Source organism: Pleurodeles waltl, chromosome 4_2 (assembly GCF_031143425.1).
Source record: "Pleurodeles waltl isolate 20211129_DDA chromosome 4_2, aPleWal1.hap1.20221129, whole genome shotgun sequence".
NCBI classification, from domain to species: domain Eukaryota; kingdom Metazoa; phylum Chordata; class Amphibia; order Caudata; family Salamandridae; genus Pleurodeles; species Pleurodeles waltl.
The window spans coordinates 995,071,433-995,089,225 of NC_090443.1; the positions used below are offsets into that span (position 1 = coordinate 995,071,433).

At 43.2% G+C, this 17,793-nt stretch overlaps 1 non-coding gene across 1 annotated transcript; it reads left to right on the top strand.

The window, feature by feature from the left end:
* The first annotated feature begins 15,563 nt into the window (after positions 1-15,563).
* LOC138294284 (U5 spliceosomal RNA) lies at positions 15,564-15,679 on the top strand. The gene has a single exon (XR_011203324.1). It is a non-coding gene; the product is annotated as a U5 spliceosomal RNA (small nuclear RNA).
* The last annotated feature ends 2,114 nt before the right edge of the window (positions 15,680-17,793 follow it).

Consider the following 17,793-nt stretch of genomic DNA (forward strand, 5'->3'; position numbering starts at 1 on the left):
GCCTTTCTTTAATGGTGACATAAGGGAACTCAATGGCACCTGCAATTGTTCTGATGACCACATTTGTTTTGTTATCACTGGTGTGTAAGTGTTTTGCTTCTAGCATGTCCTGTTGCAGTCCTCTAAGGATGCGTGCATGTTCTACTGTCCAGTGTTGCTAGAAAAATCAGGGCGTATTAAGTTATAAAGTGGCTTGATACGTTGTGCATAGTCAGGAATGTAAGTCCTGCCAAAGTTAAAGAAACCAAGTAAAGTTTATAATTTCTTGATTGTATTTGGTGGATGCAGTTGAGCACAGTTTTCTAGAAAGTGCGGGGCCAGGCTCTTGCCCCCGTTTAATAGCTCGTATCCCAGGAACAATACACTGAAAAAGTCTATTTTAGTTTCCCTGAAATTGAATTTATAACCAAGGGCTGCGAATCCTAGAATGATCCGATTGATCCTGGCAAGATGAATGTTGAGGTCGTCATCTGTGAGATAGATATCCTTCACATAGGACAACGCCTTGGGATCAGTATCATGCAATATTGATGTGACATGGGCTGAGAACATCCTTGGGGAAAATGGCAGAAGTGTTTTTGTGAGCCAAATGAGAATGCATCCAGGTCTCGACTGTCGTGTGCTAAGTTTTGGCAGAAAAAAAGAGATATCTAAGGTTGTTTTATATATTTTGCACACTATGGGCCACATGTACAAAGCATTTTTCACAGAATCGGCCCATTTGCGACTAGAAAAATGCTTTTTGGGATAGTCAAGGCCCAAACTGCTATTCGGTATTAGGAAGGACCTTCCTAATACTGATTCAAAATAGTATGTATGATTGTTTTGTAACTGTGAATGCGGTCACAAAACAATCGCAGTTAGCACCAATTTGAAATTGGTGCTTACCCATTTGCAGAGGGGAAGCAGTCCCCAAGTGACCCGTTCCCCTTTGTGAATGCATGCGAAAATGTTTTTCAAGAGCAGGCAGTGGTCCCACGGACCACTGACTACTCTTCAAAAATGAAACTGAATCATTTCATTTTCTTTCTTTTTAAACGCAGCCTGTTTTCCTTTAAAGAAAACGGGCTGCATTTTAAAAAAAGACTGCTTAAATTAAAAGCAATCACAGACATGATGGTCTGCTGACACCAGCAGGCCATCATCCCTGTGATTTTTGCGATTCCCAGTTGGTCGCAAATTGCGACCTACCTCATTAATATTAATGTGGCAAGTTTATTTGCGACCTACTGGGAATCACAAAAGAAACTCAATGGAGTTTCTTACATTTGGATCTGCGATTCCCTAATTGCAAATCACATGGAATCGCAATTAGGAATATTTGTACATGTGGCCCTATGTTATTAATTAGTGCTGTGCTGTGTGCATTTTGTATTGCGTACGTGCGAGTATGACTGTTTAAGTGTCTATAATCTAAGACTATTCTATATGAATTGCCGCCTTTTGCAACAGGAAATAATGGGTTATTTATTGCAGAGACACAGGGCTCAATTGCCCTGTGCCAAAATGAAAGGGCCGGAATGCACCGTATCTATGGGATACAACACATTCCTGTGCCTTCCAACTACAATGGTGTAATTTTGGCTAGCTAGCGCCAACGCAGGCACCCTTGCAACATAGTGCAAGGGTGTCTACGTTGTCAGTAGGATTGTTTTTGTGCAGGTAGGGGCACCATCCTGCACAAAAACAATCCTGGGAGGCTTTTTCCTGTGGAAAGTGGAAAACAACAGGAGAAATGAAGATATTTCTCCTTGTTACGTCCTCCCTGGGAAGGTGTAAGGTTTTTGCGCACCACAAGGTTTACAGGCCTGTAATTCTGAAGATATCAAAATCCTTGGGTGTGCGTGGGAAAACCTTCAGCAAAACCAATGACATGTCTCCCTGGCACAGAGTAAGACAACGTAGTGACCTGCGCTGCCTTGCCTTACTCCATATCTATGAGGACATTCAAAGCCACACATAGTGGCATTGTGGTTGAGAGCTTTGCGTGGCCACTGCATCCCTAAAAGTGCCACAACTGTAGTGCATGCATCTCATAAATATGCCCCTTCGTCTATGGTGGAAGTGCAGTTTCGAAAGCCCGCTCTGAGGGGAGACGAGTATCTCACCATCCTCCATCCAGACTTTCAGCCTCTCTAGGATGATTCGACTAAGCAATTTTTGAGTGCTTTTGATAAGGCTTATTGGCCTATAATTAGTCTGTAAAAGAGGGGAACCTTTTTTGTAGACAGGTATAATTTCAGCCCCTGCCTATGATGGAGGAATAGGTGTCCCTTTCATAATAGCATTAGAAAGAGATACAAAATAGGGGCCCTAGGCATCAATCTCAGCTAGGAACACCACACCTAGGATCTTATCTGTCCCAGGCACTTTATTAGGAACGGCCTTTAGGATTGCCAAACTCACTTCCTGACTAGTAATGGTTGAGAAAGCCACACCTTCAATGGTACCACTAAAAAATCTGTTTTGCAGGAACCGGTCTCAGTTCATGACAAAGCACTATCTCCTAATGGCAAGGAAAACAAACCGGAAAAGTACACTATCCATTCAGTGACAGCAATATTGTTATCAATATGACAAACTCCCTCTTGCATCCTGTAGCCACTAAATTCCTGAAAGTACATTGCTCACCCTCTTTGGCAGTGGCCAATACCCCTTCCCACTTTACTTTGTCCCATGCCTTTTACACTTCAATTATACCTTTTTTATAAGCTGCCCTCCTTTCTTGGATCAACTACCTATCATGAAGCTTAATTGAAGTGATGGGTGCACGCTTGGTGATTCTACAGAATCAATTGAACCAGGAGGAAGGGCTTTTCCTGCCCGCCACTGACTTGGTTTCCACAAAAAAGAAATTCTTAAAGGCCCTCAATCAATTGCTTATGTATTTTTCCACTCATCAACAGACACCAGCCTTGATCCTGAGCCACATCCAAACAAAGCATTTTCCCAAGATTTCCCTCCACTAGCTTGTAAATTGACCCCATCGACTTCTGTGAGTATGATATGGTGCTCTATTTGTGTTGAGTTCTGTTAAGGGGCTAGCTAACCCCATATAATCTGGGTGAACCATGTTGAAGCATTGTGATCACTAGTGTGTCTAAGGGAAACTACCATGTGAAGAAGATACGGCCAGAGTATTACGATTATCAATACCTAGTCTATTAGGCTGGAAAAGTGGGTGCAGTTGAAGGTGTGCTTCCCCTCTCTGTCTAAGGGGGTTCTATGATTACATGCTCGGGTACTCTGGTTTAAGACTAGGGGACACATTTATGAACTTTTGGCAGCAGTGCCCTGCGTCAAATGGAAAGGGCAGGAAACAGAGAGCATTCCTGTCCTTTCCCATGGCTCTGGTGCTGTTTTGGCTGCCTAAACCCAACACATACACCTTTGCACCATGGTGCAAGGTTGTCTGCATTGCATGGTGGATTGTTTTTGTGCAGAAGGTGACACCCTCCTCCCTAAAAACAATCCTGGAAGGCTTTTTCCTCCTTCTATGTGGCTGCACAATGCAGCACACACAGAAAGGGGAAACAACAAGGAGAAATAAAGATATTTCTCCTTCTTGTGCCTCACCAGGAGAGTCATAGGATTTTGGCTCATCCTCAGGTTCACCAGGGTTGGTAAATCTGGGGATGCATCAAAATCCATGGGTGTCGCATGGGAAAACCCACCGCAATGTCCATGGAACTCCTCACTTGCCCAGAGCAAGGCAACGCAGAGATACATAGAGATATATATATATTAGGCCATTCAAAGCCAGGCAAAGTGGCTTTGTGTGGCCTCATAGATATGAGTTTAAGGTCTGCGCTACCATTGCATCACAAAAAGTGACGCAACGGCTGTGCAAAAGGTTCATAAATATGCCCCTTTAGCATTTAGGTGGAGTGCCAGAGGAGACCATTTTCTATTGGGGGCAATTAATTCTGCAAAATTTTATCATGTTTGATGTTGAAGCTGGGGTTATAGTAACCAAGTGGGCATTACAGCAATTTGCGAACCACCATCCTTTTTACTCACATTATCAAAGAGCAGTCTTTCTACCAAATAAGGGCCTTTAAAGTTAATTATTACACAATTTCCAGGTCCATTCACTGGCCCTGGCCCGATCCGCCCCACCCTATGGGTAAATATCACGTTGCTTGCCAATGAAAAGGGGAAGTTCCTATGCCACAAGAGTAAGTTCACTGTTTTATTTACAAGTTTGTTGTGAGATTTTCTCAGGTCCTCCCGCAACTGTGGGACTCCTGTCATATTAGCCACATAAGGACAAGATGCAGGAGGTAGATTAATGATAGGACGTTTCTGACTCTGAGGGCGGCCATATGATCCGGAGATCTCACTTGTACTTTGATATAGGTGTGTTGAATCCCCCTGAAGGATTTTAGTGACATGTTTGTCTTTTATTAACGGGTTACCACCAGACTGCAATGAATATATGGTAGTAAGGCCAGAACTACGGCTATATGGAGCACTGTTATCAGGTGTAACAGACCTTGGGGAGGCCTGACTATTAGTATGACTAGACACGCCACCCACCCCCGCTTACGGCAACCAACCCAAGTGCCTGTGGTGTTATAGGTTGTGATCTGCTGATGTCTTTAAGTCCTTTGAGTCCTTGCTCCACATCGCTAATGTGATCCAGAACTGGGGCAAGATACAGGCACATAATATCCTTCAGCTTAGAAATAAGGTCTGCTGTAGTTGAGCCATCAAAGGTGGCTCCAGTAGTTATGCTAGGAGACTGATCATCAGGAGAGGGGGACTTGGTGAGATAGACTTGGATGGCAGTCTCAATGACTTTATTCCGAGCCACCCTTCTTGGCTGGTGTTGTAGTCTGATGGCACTCCACATGTCGTGCCCGGGAGGAGAATGCTGTACTTGGTGAACGCTGGGGTTTAACTTGATTCCAGTCCTGCTCACAGGAAGCAACAATGGGGACAGTGGTAGATAGCCTTACATCACGTTTGCTGGTTAATGTAGGTGAGGTCAGGCATGGGCCCATCTACAATTTCTTGTCAATTCAGTCTCCTTAGAGATTACCTCCATCTCTCTCTTCAGCGTCCGGTCTATTAAGGTAACTTTGGGGGTAGGGTATACAGCCGAAGACCCTCGTACGCCTTTTCTTTTGCCCATTATGCCTGCACTAGGCAAAACCAAGAAGAATTATAAAAGATATGAAAAGAAAGAACCCTTATCGAATGTCAGGGCAATACAGCCAACTTCACTGCATTGAACAGCTGGAAGAAACCACGATATAGATGCAAGGAGGAGGGCATGAGAGGCATGAAATGCAGAAGAATAAAGACTGTAAAAAGAAGAAACCACTCACCCCAAAAGCTGTTGTTTAGGGGTGGCCCAGCCCAGCCTCATCCGGCCACGAGAAGACAGGCCTGTATTGGCCTGGTTGTCCCATGCGTGTTTCGCGCTGCGGGACCCTCACAGTGCTTAAGAGTGGGATGTCTGCAGTGCTTGCCCCTCCCTGCTGCTGTGTTGACTGGGGGACGTAGTCGGACCTCAGTCAGGTGAATCAAGTCCTGGCATGGCACGATGCGGCCGTCAAGGTAGACACCTGAATCAACCCCTATTCAACCAGTGAGAGTGCCAATCTGCAGAAAGGAGAATTACCCCCTAACCCTGGCCCAGATTCACTAATTTCTTGAATCAGGTTTGCGTCACTTTTTTGGCGCAGCCCGACGCAAGATATGTTTTTAAATTTATAAAGCCCCTTGAATGCCGCTTTGCACGGTTTTATAAAAATAAATTTAAAATAATTAATGCGAGGTAGAGCTTAGCACTCCCTTTCATCGCCAACAGGGATTACATGGGTGGTGCATGGGGGTTCCTGTGCATCCATTCATATATTTTGAGGCAAACCCATATTTTAAAAAAACTTTCAAACATGGGTTTACACCAAAATGGTGTGCCTGCTGGAGGCTGGCATAAGGAAGAGAAATGCTACTTTCTCTTTTCTTTTTTTTTAGGTTGAGTGTAAGCGTTTGACCTTGTGTATACTTTTAGTATACTTCTTATGGCTTAAAGCAATTTCATTTGTTGGTTCCAGTGTTTTTTAAAAGTTATTGCTCAGTAGTGGTCAGTTCTGCCTTTTTCTCCCTCCTTTTTCTGTTCAGAACAGTGACCAACTACTGTGTAATTCCACTTTGGTTTCTTTATCTGTTGATGTGATGGACTATTTTTGTTATTTCTTTGGTGCTCCCCTTTCACTGTGGGTGTTTTAGGCTGGTAGCTGCCTGCGTTTTATTGCAGCATTTCATTGCTCCCATCTACTCCCATGTTGATGGTATTTGTTTTGGCTTTATTCCAGTGCTGTCATTGTTTACCTCTGGCTCCTAAAGTAAGCTTATTTTACAAAAGAAACACTGATGGTTTAGCTCAATGCTCTCGGAAGCCACAATATGCCATTTCTGGTAGAATGTAGCTAAACCTAGAAGCAATGATGTGAAACTTTCTTAGCTTCACACCGCATCTCAAGTCTCTCTCTCTCGGTCCCTCCCTGCCAGAACTCACGACATAGCACACAGAGCATTGCTTATCTCCTTTATTTGGGCCATAAATCTCCTCAGGCTGCTCAGCTCCTTGCAATGTGAGGCAAGAATGCTTGTAAGAGACTAATACTTTTCCAGCCTTATTTTCCATTTTCTGTTCAGATGTTTACACAACGTGAGGTAGTACAGTCATTTCATCTCTAAACGGGTTTGGTAATTGATGGGTGGACACTTATACAATGTATACCTCTGTTAACATTTTCAAAGGCAAATTGAAATCCACTGAGAGACTTTGGAAAAAATGCCCTGCGGAATCTCCTGTGAGAATGCTTGTCAGCTTTACACTACAAATGCCAGGGTTTTCTAGCTTCTCTGCAATTTATTTCTGCATACTTCTCTGAAATAGTTTTTTAGTTGCAATAAGAAAATCTATTGACTGAGAAGTGCAATTTCAGTCCTAGTAGGATAGTGCCATAAAACCAGTTCTAACCAACTGTCAACAGACTTACATAGTCCAAAGAAGACACCCGCCCAAAACCGGTCATTGTTTGAACAAATAACGGTTGTTAGCAACTCCCTTAAATTGTACTTACAAAGCCAGAACAGTACCATCTATGCTCCATGTCACAGAAAAAACAGCAAAATATATTGGGTATGCTAATTTCACAGTCTAATTTTATACATCAGTGTCGTAATAGAGCAGTATTGCGCATGCTCGGTGGGAGAGTCGCAATAGAGCTTCAAAATATAGAAATCCACCTTCTCTTTCTTCATGAAAAAGAATCTGCAGGAAACAGTTTTTTCTTCCATACATTCTTGTGGGTTTGTCCCCATACTACCAGGGACCTGAAGTCCAGGGTCTAGTAAATATGTATAAAACGCACTGTAGATTTTCCTAGTATTCATAAAGTAAACTCTTAGGGGCCAATTTAAGAGGCCCTAGCGCCGCCGTAGTGTAATTTGTTTGACGATAAGGCGGCGCTAAAGTGGCTTTTTCCCTGCGCCATATTTACAAAGTGGTGAAATGCATGCATTGCGCCAGTTTGTAACCCCTTGCGCCACATTAAGCCTGCGCCAGGCATAATGTATGCAAGGGGGTGTTCCGGCATTAGGAGGCTCGCAATATGGCACAGTGAAATTTAAAAGTTTTCACTGCGCCATTTTTAGCATCATTATTAACGCCTGCTCAGAGCAGGTGTGAAAATGACGCACCCATAGAAACCCATAGAAACTTATGGGCCCCCTTGCCCTTTGCTGCTCTAGCATCAACATTTTAACGCTAGTGTATCAAAACACCACAATAGTGTAAAAAATGTTGATTCTATTGTGCTTACGACTGCCATGGTGGACTTTGTTAAAAATACAGAGCAACCAAGTGTCAGGTGCCTTTAGGGGGCACAGAAAAAGTGGCGCATCAGCTCGGATGCACCACTTTTTCATAAATATGGTCCTTAATTTTGACATGGAGGCTCCTATTATTCTTTCTGATATTGCTTTAACTCAAATAGCAGCAGTCAAGAAACTTGAGAACTACAAATCACGAGGCTTAGAATAAATAAACCATTGGGGCTGAAAAACAGTATAGGTACTGATCGATCGGGTGCCTGGAATCCTTATAACACCTATCTTGACTGCAAACAGTTGTGTTTTCTTGAGCAAGAAAGTCATGAAGTAGAATGAAACATGGGCTAGCTAAGAAAGGGAATAGCAACTGCTAAAAGAAATGCAAAAAGATCTTGAGCAATGTCCAACAATCTGGATTGCTCTACTGGTGTTGAAACTGGACTTTGGAAATGGCTGAAGGAAGATTATGTGGAAGTAGATCTCCATGGAGTAGTCACTGCAAATGCAGTAGAAACAGTTAATACAAATGTTGCAGTAGGATAATACAACTGGAACTGCGCCACAGGACAGAAAATGGGCACAACCTAGTAAGAAGAAGAGGTGACGATAAACAGGCTTGTGCACGCTAAACATGCGTGTCACAGAAGAAAGAGAAAAAACAGCGCTTACCCTGAGAAACAATAAGAGAAAATACATACAATAGTCTAACAACCCAAATGACTACTATACTATGTGTAAATACTACTTATCTTGACTGCGAGCAGCAAGAAAAGAAGAGTGCTCGCAGTCAAGTTAGGTGTTATAAGGTTCCAGACACCTAATTGGTCAATGCCTATCCTGTTGTTCTTCCCCATTGGCTTATTGCTTTCTCTAATCCTCATGGGGCTTGTATTCTCATGTTTCATGACTTCTGCTATTTGAATTAAAGCAAGATTGGAAAGCATAATAGGAGCCTCAGTGTTCTGCCATAACATTTCGAACTACACCACTGCTTTTCCTCTTCTAATCTTTCAACTTTACAACTGCCCCAACTAGGAAGGCGGTCCTAGCCATAAAGTGGAACATTACCTGTACGTCCCTCATTGCAGTCATTACTAATGAGTAGAACTTAAATCAGAAACAGGAAACAAAACAGGAATTGCTTGCTGACCCCACCCATCTTACAGCTATAGGCTATAATACGCTAACCTTACCTTAGTGGTGATGCATATATTGTATACAGCATTTATGCTTCAAAAGTTATGTATTGTAGAAGAAACGAGTTATGATTTTAGAGAAATAAAACGTGTTAGAATTTTTTTTGCAGACATTAGGGGGCATATTTAAGAAAGTGGTGCTGTACAAAGGGAATCGCTACTTTTCTTGTGCCCGTTAGCACCCCCCTTAACACTACCAAGTGTGCGCCATATTTAAAATACAGCGTACCATGTCAGTAGTTAGGGGACTAGCGTCATAATTTTTTACGCTAGTCCGAAGCATTGCAGGATTAGCAAAAAAATTATGACCCTAATCCTGCAAAGTACCCTGAGGTCCATTGTAGCCTGAGTAGGCATTAAATGGCCAAAAGAAATGACACAAAGAAATCTCTGAGATTTCTTTGTGCCATTTTTCGCCCCTCCCTAACAAGGGAATGCACCCTTTGCATACATTTTGCCTGGCGCAGGCATAATGTAGTGCAAAGGGTTACAAAGTGGTGCAATGCATACATTGTGCCACTTTGTAAGTAGGGTGCAGCGATTTTGCCCTCGTTGGGTCACATTAGAGTAAAAAAAAATGACACTAATGTGGCGCATGGAGGCGCTAGGGGCTCTTCAATATGCCCCTAGGTCTGAACTGTTAAACGATAATAAAATGTTTGTTTAAAAAATGCCACCGTTGCACATTGATCAATGAAGTTGTGTATGGTTCATGTGACTTGCAATGCACTTTGGACCTGTACTGCTGAGCATTTCTTCTAAGTGATGCGCACATATTTCGAAATGTATTTATTTTGAACTAACCTGCTATTTTTTAGAAGCTTCCATTCTTGGATATCGTACAACTTCCCAGGAGGAGTCCTCTAACTTGATTAAAATATTGACCTCTTGAACTAACCACAATTCCTTTCCTAGGTGATGTCAGTGCTGAATGTTTATAGTTACTTATTAATGTTGCACTTGTCTGCATAGTTGAGTCAGTCCTATTCTAAAGTATACATAAGAAAGTTCTGTAAAGATGAACAACCACACAAAGAAGGAACAAGTATGCACAGTCATCCTGTGGGAAGAGATATCAGGAGAGGTGGATTTCCCCCTAAGTGGGAGCTAACGCCTGATTGGAAGAAACCAAGAAGCCGAAGATACAACTTGCAACATTCTGTTGAATTATAATAATATAGAAGTATGTGTTCTTTAGCATAGAGATGGACTCCTGGTTCCTGAAGCTGCAGACCCTGCTGCTGACTTGAGGCTCTTCATGTCCTTTCCTGTTTCCGACTCCTGGCTGCTTTACCTTGCCGAGCTTGGTCTGCGGTGGCTGCTACACCTTTCACCCTTCCTTTCACCTGATGTTTTATCTTGTTTTATCTTGAGTCATGATCTCTTTATGGGAAATGAGGGTACTTTTCTTCCTTCATGGAGCATGCTGTGTTATGATTTATTGCCTAAAGATTGCTATTTTGATTCATATTAATCATTTATGTTCTTTCTTTTATGGAGTGCTGGGATTTTATCAAAAGTGCTAATAATTCTATTGATTCATTTATCAGTTTTTGTTTGAAGCTAATAAACTGAGATGTAAACTTACCTTTAAGAGGGGAGATGATAAAACCCATTAAAACTCCCAACCTCTCATAATTGACTCTTAATAAAATTGTATTGATGATACTGAAACTGTTCTTAGGATAGATTGTGTCTGCCCCAGTTACAACAGCCAAGATGTGTTGCCCAGAATGCGGGTGAGAGCTTTTGAATCTCTTGTAAACTGCTGCCATATACAGAACTCTCACCTCCAGCTCATTACCACTTCCGGTTATGTTTCCTGGCAGGAGAGCGGGGGTGCAAAGGTGACTACTGGGCTTTGGCCTCCATCTTTAATCGGGCATTTCGCCTGCTCCTGGGCTTAGGGAGTGACTTCGCAACAGGCAAGGGAGTAACATGAGGAGTCAGGGTGCATAGACGCCCACAGGACTCCCTGCTCAGGAAGGAAGCTGCCCGTTTTGAAGGGTTTGTTTTTGTGCCCCCGGCTTTTATTCCCCTCCCGTCCAGTGTCAGGTGCAGGCTGAGACCTATACTGCACTGGATAGAGTGAGTAGGACTCTGCTCATCCAGCATTAAAGGAGGGATTGCTAAGCGATGTCCTGCTCCCTGTAACTCTCTCCCTCAAAAATATTGCACGCTGACAGGCTCCTGATGTGACTGCGGGCGGAGAGCTCCAGAGGCTGCAGATCAGTGTCATGGAGAGAGGACTGTGATCTCAGCCCGTGTTTCCAGATTTTAAAACCCTTCTAAAGCCCAAAGCTGTTGAATAACCAGCCCAAAGTAAGCCCAAATGAACCGTTCCCAGCCCAAAAAGTAGCCTGTTTTGCTTTCACTAATGACAGAGCTGACAGATATCTCTGGAATGCACTTCTCAGTTCAAAGAAGACATTTATTATTATTTCACCGCGAGGCACCTGAAAGGAGATTAGCATGTTGAAAGCACACGTTTGAAAATAGCCACAGCAATGAAAGGAAAGCATACCAAAATGATTCTCAACTGCAATGTACACGGCAAATATATGTAGTTATATTATATTATGCAAAGCAAATAATGAAGTAAAAATTAATCACCGTAGGGCCTGCCAAGCTCTTCAACTTTCTCATGCCAGCAGGACGATGACCCCTTTCGACTGCAAAAGAGAAAGAGATTACCACCCTCACGGGACAGATATCAGGCATCCGACGTCAAGAATCCTGATTGAGGTCAATCTCCCTCTCGCTGTCACATTGGGTCTTTTTTATATCTTAAAGAACCGGAGAAGGGACTTTCTAGAAAAACCCCTCCCATAAAAAAGAAATATTAAAAAATGCTGGCTAATTTAGGTAAGCTTTGAAAGAAATGCGTTGGGACCTGGCTAGAATCCCAAGACACCCCTCCCAAAGTCAAACCGTTCCCTTCTTGCACTATAAACATCAGTCTGTTACATTCTTATCGTGCTGACTGCCTAACTCCTCCATGTTATGTACTAGCTCTTAGGTGATAAAAGTTCCTAGCTCTTCGGTGAGAAAAAGCACAAACAGATTTAACATGGCAGTGTCTAATGCTACGATAAAGTCAAACGGCAGCTAAACTGAATACAACATGTATTCTGCAACTGGTGAACACTAGACAACTAATCTGGGTGCAAAGTGGTGCAACATAAAATCATTGGTCAAAAACACATATTTCACTACATAGCCCAAACTTTTAACACTGAAATAGTGCAATCGTAGGCTGAAGCAAACATTTTAAAGAATAAATCAAATTTATATTGTAAACAAATATGTGGAACTCACAGTGCCTGGATTATTTATTGCATTACACACTAAAAATGGAAATAAACATGGAAAAATGGTCACTCACTTATGATGAGCAGCAAATTGGAACAAGTAGTAAATCTGGACTTGGTGAGACACGTAAATCCTTGATAATATGCACAGAAGTCCTTCTTTGACACACCTTTTAACATTGAAGCCTATAGCAGCTACTTTATTTTCTTTTGTTTGGAGACAGAGAGATGAACATCACTTTGATAAAGGTCACAGCAGCCTTTTAGCTCTTGTTTAGCATTGGAGCTCTTTGCAGCAGGCAGATTTTTTTCCTTTGTAGATTGAAAGCAAGGGCAGAAGCTACTTCCTAGATCGCAATATGCTTGTTTTAGAGAGCGAGGCATGCACCGGTAAGTAAACATGGCTGGTAAAGTGAAACTGCAAATGTTTCATTCATTCACATACGGTTTGATTCTTTCTAGGATTCACAGCTTTTGGCTGAATATAGCTTTGATCAAGTTCACAGCAGTCCTTTTGGCACCAGTATTGGAATTGGAGCCCTTTGTAGCAAGCAGATTATTTTCCTTTGTTTGTAGACAGAGAGTAAGGGCAGAAGCCACTTCCTAGGCCGCAATATGTTTGTTTCGGAGTGTGAGGCATGCACCAGTAAGTAAACATGGCTGGTAAAGTGAAAATGCAAATGGTTCGTTCATTCACATACAGTTTGAGCCTTTCTAGGATTCACAGCTTTTGGCTGAATATCGCATTGATCAAGTTCACAGTAGTCCTTTTGACACCAGTTTTGGCATTGGAGCCCTTTGTAGCAGGCAGAACATTTTCCTTTGTTTGTAGACAGAGAGCAAGGGCAATAGCCACTTCCTAGGCCACAATATTCTTGTTTCAGCAAACATGGCTAGTAAAGTGAAATTGCGAATGGTTCATTAAATCACTTACACTCTGTTTGCTGCAGGTTGCTTCACATCATTGGAATGGGCATGCAATTTTTTATGGCAGTACTTGAATGCAGCCTTGGTATTATATCATTTTACAGGACATTCAGTCCTTTTAATTCATCATGCTGTTTTACGCCAGTACCCTCAGCATTCTGGTACACCCTGTCCACCTCCCCCCATAACCTACACATACCCCAGCGCTGCACCAGGGCCCTGGGAAATTCAATTGAAACATACATGTGGGATTCTGCAGTTGCACTGCCCTGCACCTGCTGCACAGTATACCTGCAAGTCTGGGGAGGTGGCTCCCTGACAGGCCTCAAGAGCAGAATTCCACAAACTGCATGACAACCTGCACAACACTGGGGTTTTCAAATCCCAGGCATAGCCTTTAATACTCCCATTTCCCTACCAATGACACTAGTCTAGGGTGCTTAGAAATGCAGCAAATTTCACTGAATTTCTAAAAATAACCCTTGCTTGTAAAGACCCAAACTATCCCCCCCCCTCCCCCTTAAGTAGCCATTAAATCTTGTAAGGGTTTGGACAATAAATATAATAAAGTATTACAGCATATGCCGCATCTTCAAGGGGCCCCTCTGCAGTGCCAGAATTGTTTTATTCAATCCTGCAATGCTTCAGATCCACTGCACTCTCAATCCACACTAGCCCCTGAATATTAAAAATAAGGAATACTTCTGCTCACAAAGGCACAAATTGCAGTACACCTACCTTGTCTTCTGCTGCGCACCAACAGGCCGCACGTCAGAGTGTGGGGGGGTGCTGGGGCCGCAGCGCCTACACAACAGGAAGAGGAGGAGGTCTCCCGGACCCCAATCTCTCACTCTGGGGCTGGCAGGGGGCACCGGCAGGCACACACTGGTCGGCGACTCAGTGAGCACCACAGTGCACAGCCGTGCACAACAGAGGAGAGGGCCAGGGGGGGGCCCAGCCACCACATTTGGGGACTCAGACTGCCAGAAGAGAGTGAGGAGTAACCACCACCACCACGTGCGCAGTGTGCATGATCGCCCATCACAGCTTTTTAAATTGTGCCACAGGGGCAGGCCCGTCAATTGGTAGCGCTTTTCCGCACTAGTAGATTGATGGCCCTCTGCCCTAACAACCATTTTCCACCACCACAATCCTGACATGACCACCTGTCACCTGACCAGTGACCACTAGTAATCATAATCAATCGCATTCACGGTCCGTCACCGTGGTGGTGTGCACGCAAATTTGCTGTCAGTCAGCACATCAGGGCGCAGCCACGCAGGCAGCCCTTTGCTTTGACTGTCCTGCCCACCAGACGCGCAGCACGCTGCGTACAGAAGGCACATAAGTCATCAGACTCGTCACTTACTCATGTGCAAGTTCATGGTGGATCATCAAAGCCTTATCCTCACGTCACGTGAACTGCAGTGATGAGGCGCCTCCACAGGTTAAAAAAATGCGCACAACAGGCTAATATGAGCCCAAAAAATAGGCATCCACCAATTGAGTTTTTTCTCGCACAAATGGGAAAAATGTTGCCCATTTGTGCGGGAAATGGCCCAATCTGGCAACACTGATCTCAGCGCTCTCGCACATGCCGTGCACATGCGCAGTCAGCAAAACGTATGTTTCCGCATAGTTAGGTTTCATGCTCCTGTAGTGAGAGTGGATCAACCGGCAGAATGTGTCACATGGCGTCACTCACACCTGCTGGTTTGAAGCAGTTTTAACTGCTATAGCGGGTTGAGGAATTCAAAGGCATTGTGACTCATTTTTAGGTTAATCGCACAAGCGGTGTTGTAATGGATTTGTGGGCTTTTAACCATGCCCAACACTATCACTCGTTCATGGGCTGATGCAGCCTTATAGGCTTCAAGTACAAAACACTCTGGCTCATTCATGGCCTCGGAAAGAATAGCAAAGAGCCAGCAAGCAGGCTTTGACGTAGGTATATGAAAATCCCCTTCTTGCTGCCTCCGGTCCTCACAAAAGCCTGTGTGAGGCTTCATTCACAATGTGCAGGGTTAAAGGAGCCAACATTACCACTTGAGCAGGGAAACTATTGTGGCACAGCCTTTCTTGTCACATAAGCTATGACTAAATTTACATGCCCATAATTCCTGTCACTTATGAGTTTTATTAGTGTACTGGATTACAACTAATATCATACATTTGTTGTATTTTAAAGGGTTTTCTAAGATGAACTCAGTAAATGAAATCACCCTGACAGTCTGTGGAAAGGTGTTTCCTGGCGCCATAGACCATGACCACGAAATATATACTTTGGTTTCTCTTCAAACTGAAGAAATCTTTCCTCTTTTACTAAAGATTTCCATGGAAAGGAACATTTAAGAGTTTCACTCAGTTTTTGAAAACCATGCCAAGTGCTGGGTTACCCTTATTTAGTTAATTTATACAGTGCCCAATCTGGGTTTGTATTTGGATTGGTTCTTGTTTCTTTTTTCTCAATGATTATTGAGATTTCAATCAAATGTTATCTGTGATTTATTTGTAAAGATATGTTAAAGTATACATTAACAAATATATATTTATATCATGCCACAGTCTAGCCGCCAACTTTGAAACTAGTAAAAAAGGTTCAAATCCAGCAACATTAACCTTCTGCAATCCTGGGAAAACACTTAATCAACCCTTGCCTAAAAACCACAAGCATTAGCAAAGCCAATAGGTCGTACTAATGCAAGATCTATAGGCTTTGTCTAGGCTATTTCTTAGCCATGTACAGCAGCATGGCTGCTATGCAACATGGCAAAAAGTTAAAAAAAAAAGGGGGCATATTATAGGCCTCTTGCTCCACATTAGCGTCATTTTATAACGCTAATGTGTTCCAACGAGGCCAAAATCCTCTCACCATATTTACAAAGTGGTGCAATGCATTCATTTCGGCATTTTGTAACCCTTTGTGCTACAATATTCCTGCGCCAGGCATAATGTATGCAGAGGGAGCATTCCCCTATTAGGGGGGCCAAAAGAAATGGCGCAAAGAAATGTAACAGACTTCCTTGCATCATTTTTTATGGTATGTTTAACGCCTGCTCAGAGCAGGCGTTAAAAGGGGGCTTCTATTATTTATAATGAGCCCCTAAGTGCTCTGCAGGAGTAGCGTCAATATTATGGCACTACTCCTGAAGAGTACATTGATAGCATCATTTAAAACAAGCATTTGCAATGCACTAGGGTCTCGCATTTGTCGGAGTTACAGCTATTCCCAGTTGTAAACTCCCAACCAGATTTTTCTTGCATTAAAAGAAAAAAAAACAGCGCGAGCGCGCTGCTACGGTTCACTCGTAATAATACCTATAGGCAAAAGTGCAATTATAAACGTAACCGGCAAAAGTGCAATTAACTGTGTAACAAGGTCGATAGTATGCATAGCGCTGGACTTCTGCCCAGCGAGATCGCGCTGCGAAAATAGAGAAAAAGTAGTCCACAAACCTGATGGGAAACTGCAAGCCTTGCATGTTTTCTGTACTTGATCACTGCGCTCGAGGAGGGCTAATCATTGGAAAAGGCATGACGTATGCGTGCCTTCCACTAATCAAAGCAAGCAGATTCTAACAGGCAAGCCAACGTGCCAATGAAAGACACTGACATGACGTCGACGGGACTCCGAGCCCTTTTCTAATCCCAAAGCGTCTCGCTGGCGATACGCATGCAACACAGGCTCGACCCTAATGACGCTATTGCCCATACCGTGCGCCATGGTGCGCCGTATATTAGGTACGGCGCACACATGGTGACACTAGGGGGCGCAAGGAAAGTGGCACTGCACTAGGTGCAGTGCCTCTTTACTCAAATATGCCCCAAAATGTTCTATGGTTGCTCCAACATAGCTCTTTAAAAATATATATATTTTCAACCCTGCTGCACAGCAGCCGCGCAGCTGCACAACATGGCAAAAATGATTGACAAAGCCAATAGGTATCACATAGATGCGACCTATTGGCTTTATCAGTGCTTTGGGAAAAAATCAATATGATGATGCTAGCGCTGGACGTGTCTAACTTATTCATTAGGTCGACAATGTTAGTGCTTTGATCTGTTGTAATCTATCCGTGGGCTTTTAACGCCCATCACTATCACTCGTTTATGAGTTTGCCTTTCAAAAATCCTTTATCATTGGTAAATGCTTTACGTTTGTTTCTCTTTGGGGCGGTTTTGTTACCGGCTTGGACACCAACCATGTTACATGCATAATTGCACGTTTTCCGATACGCTTGACTGCAAGCAAACTTATTTTTCCTTTTGTTTCTCTCCTTCGGGGTCATGCTCCTGGCGGCACTTTGAATCGGCTTGCTTATGTCAACTGTTTTACTTTTCTTTTTCAATTTATGTTGCAAGAAAAGTCCACTTAGGAATTTACAAAGATAATAGCGTTCACTCGAGCAAACGTGAGACCCACTGCATTGCAAATGCATGTTTTCTCCTTGCATGTGTGCTGCATTCTGAAGCACAGATGCAAAAAGTTAATAGCCTCAAAGGATAGT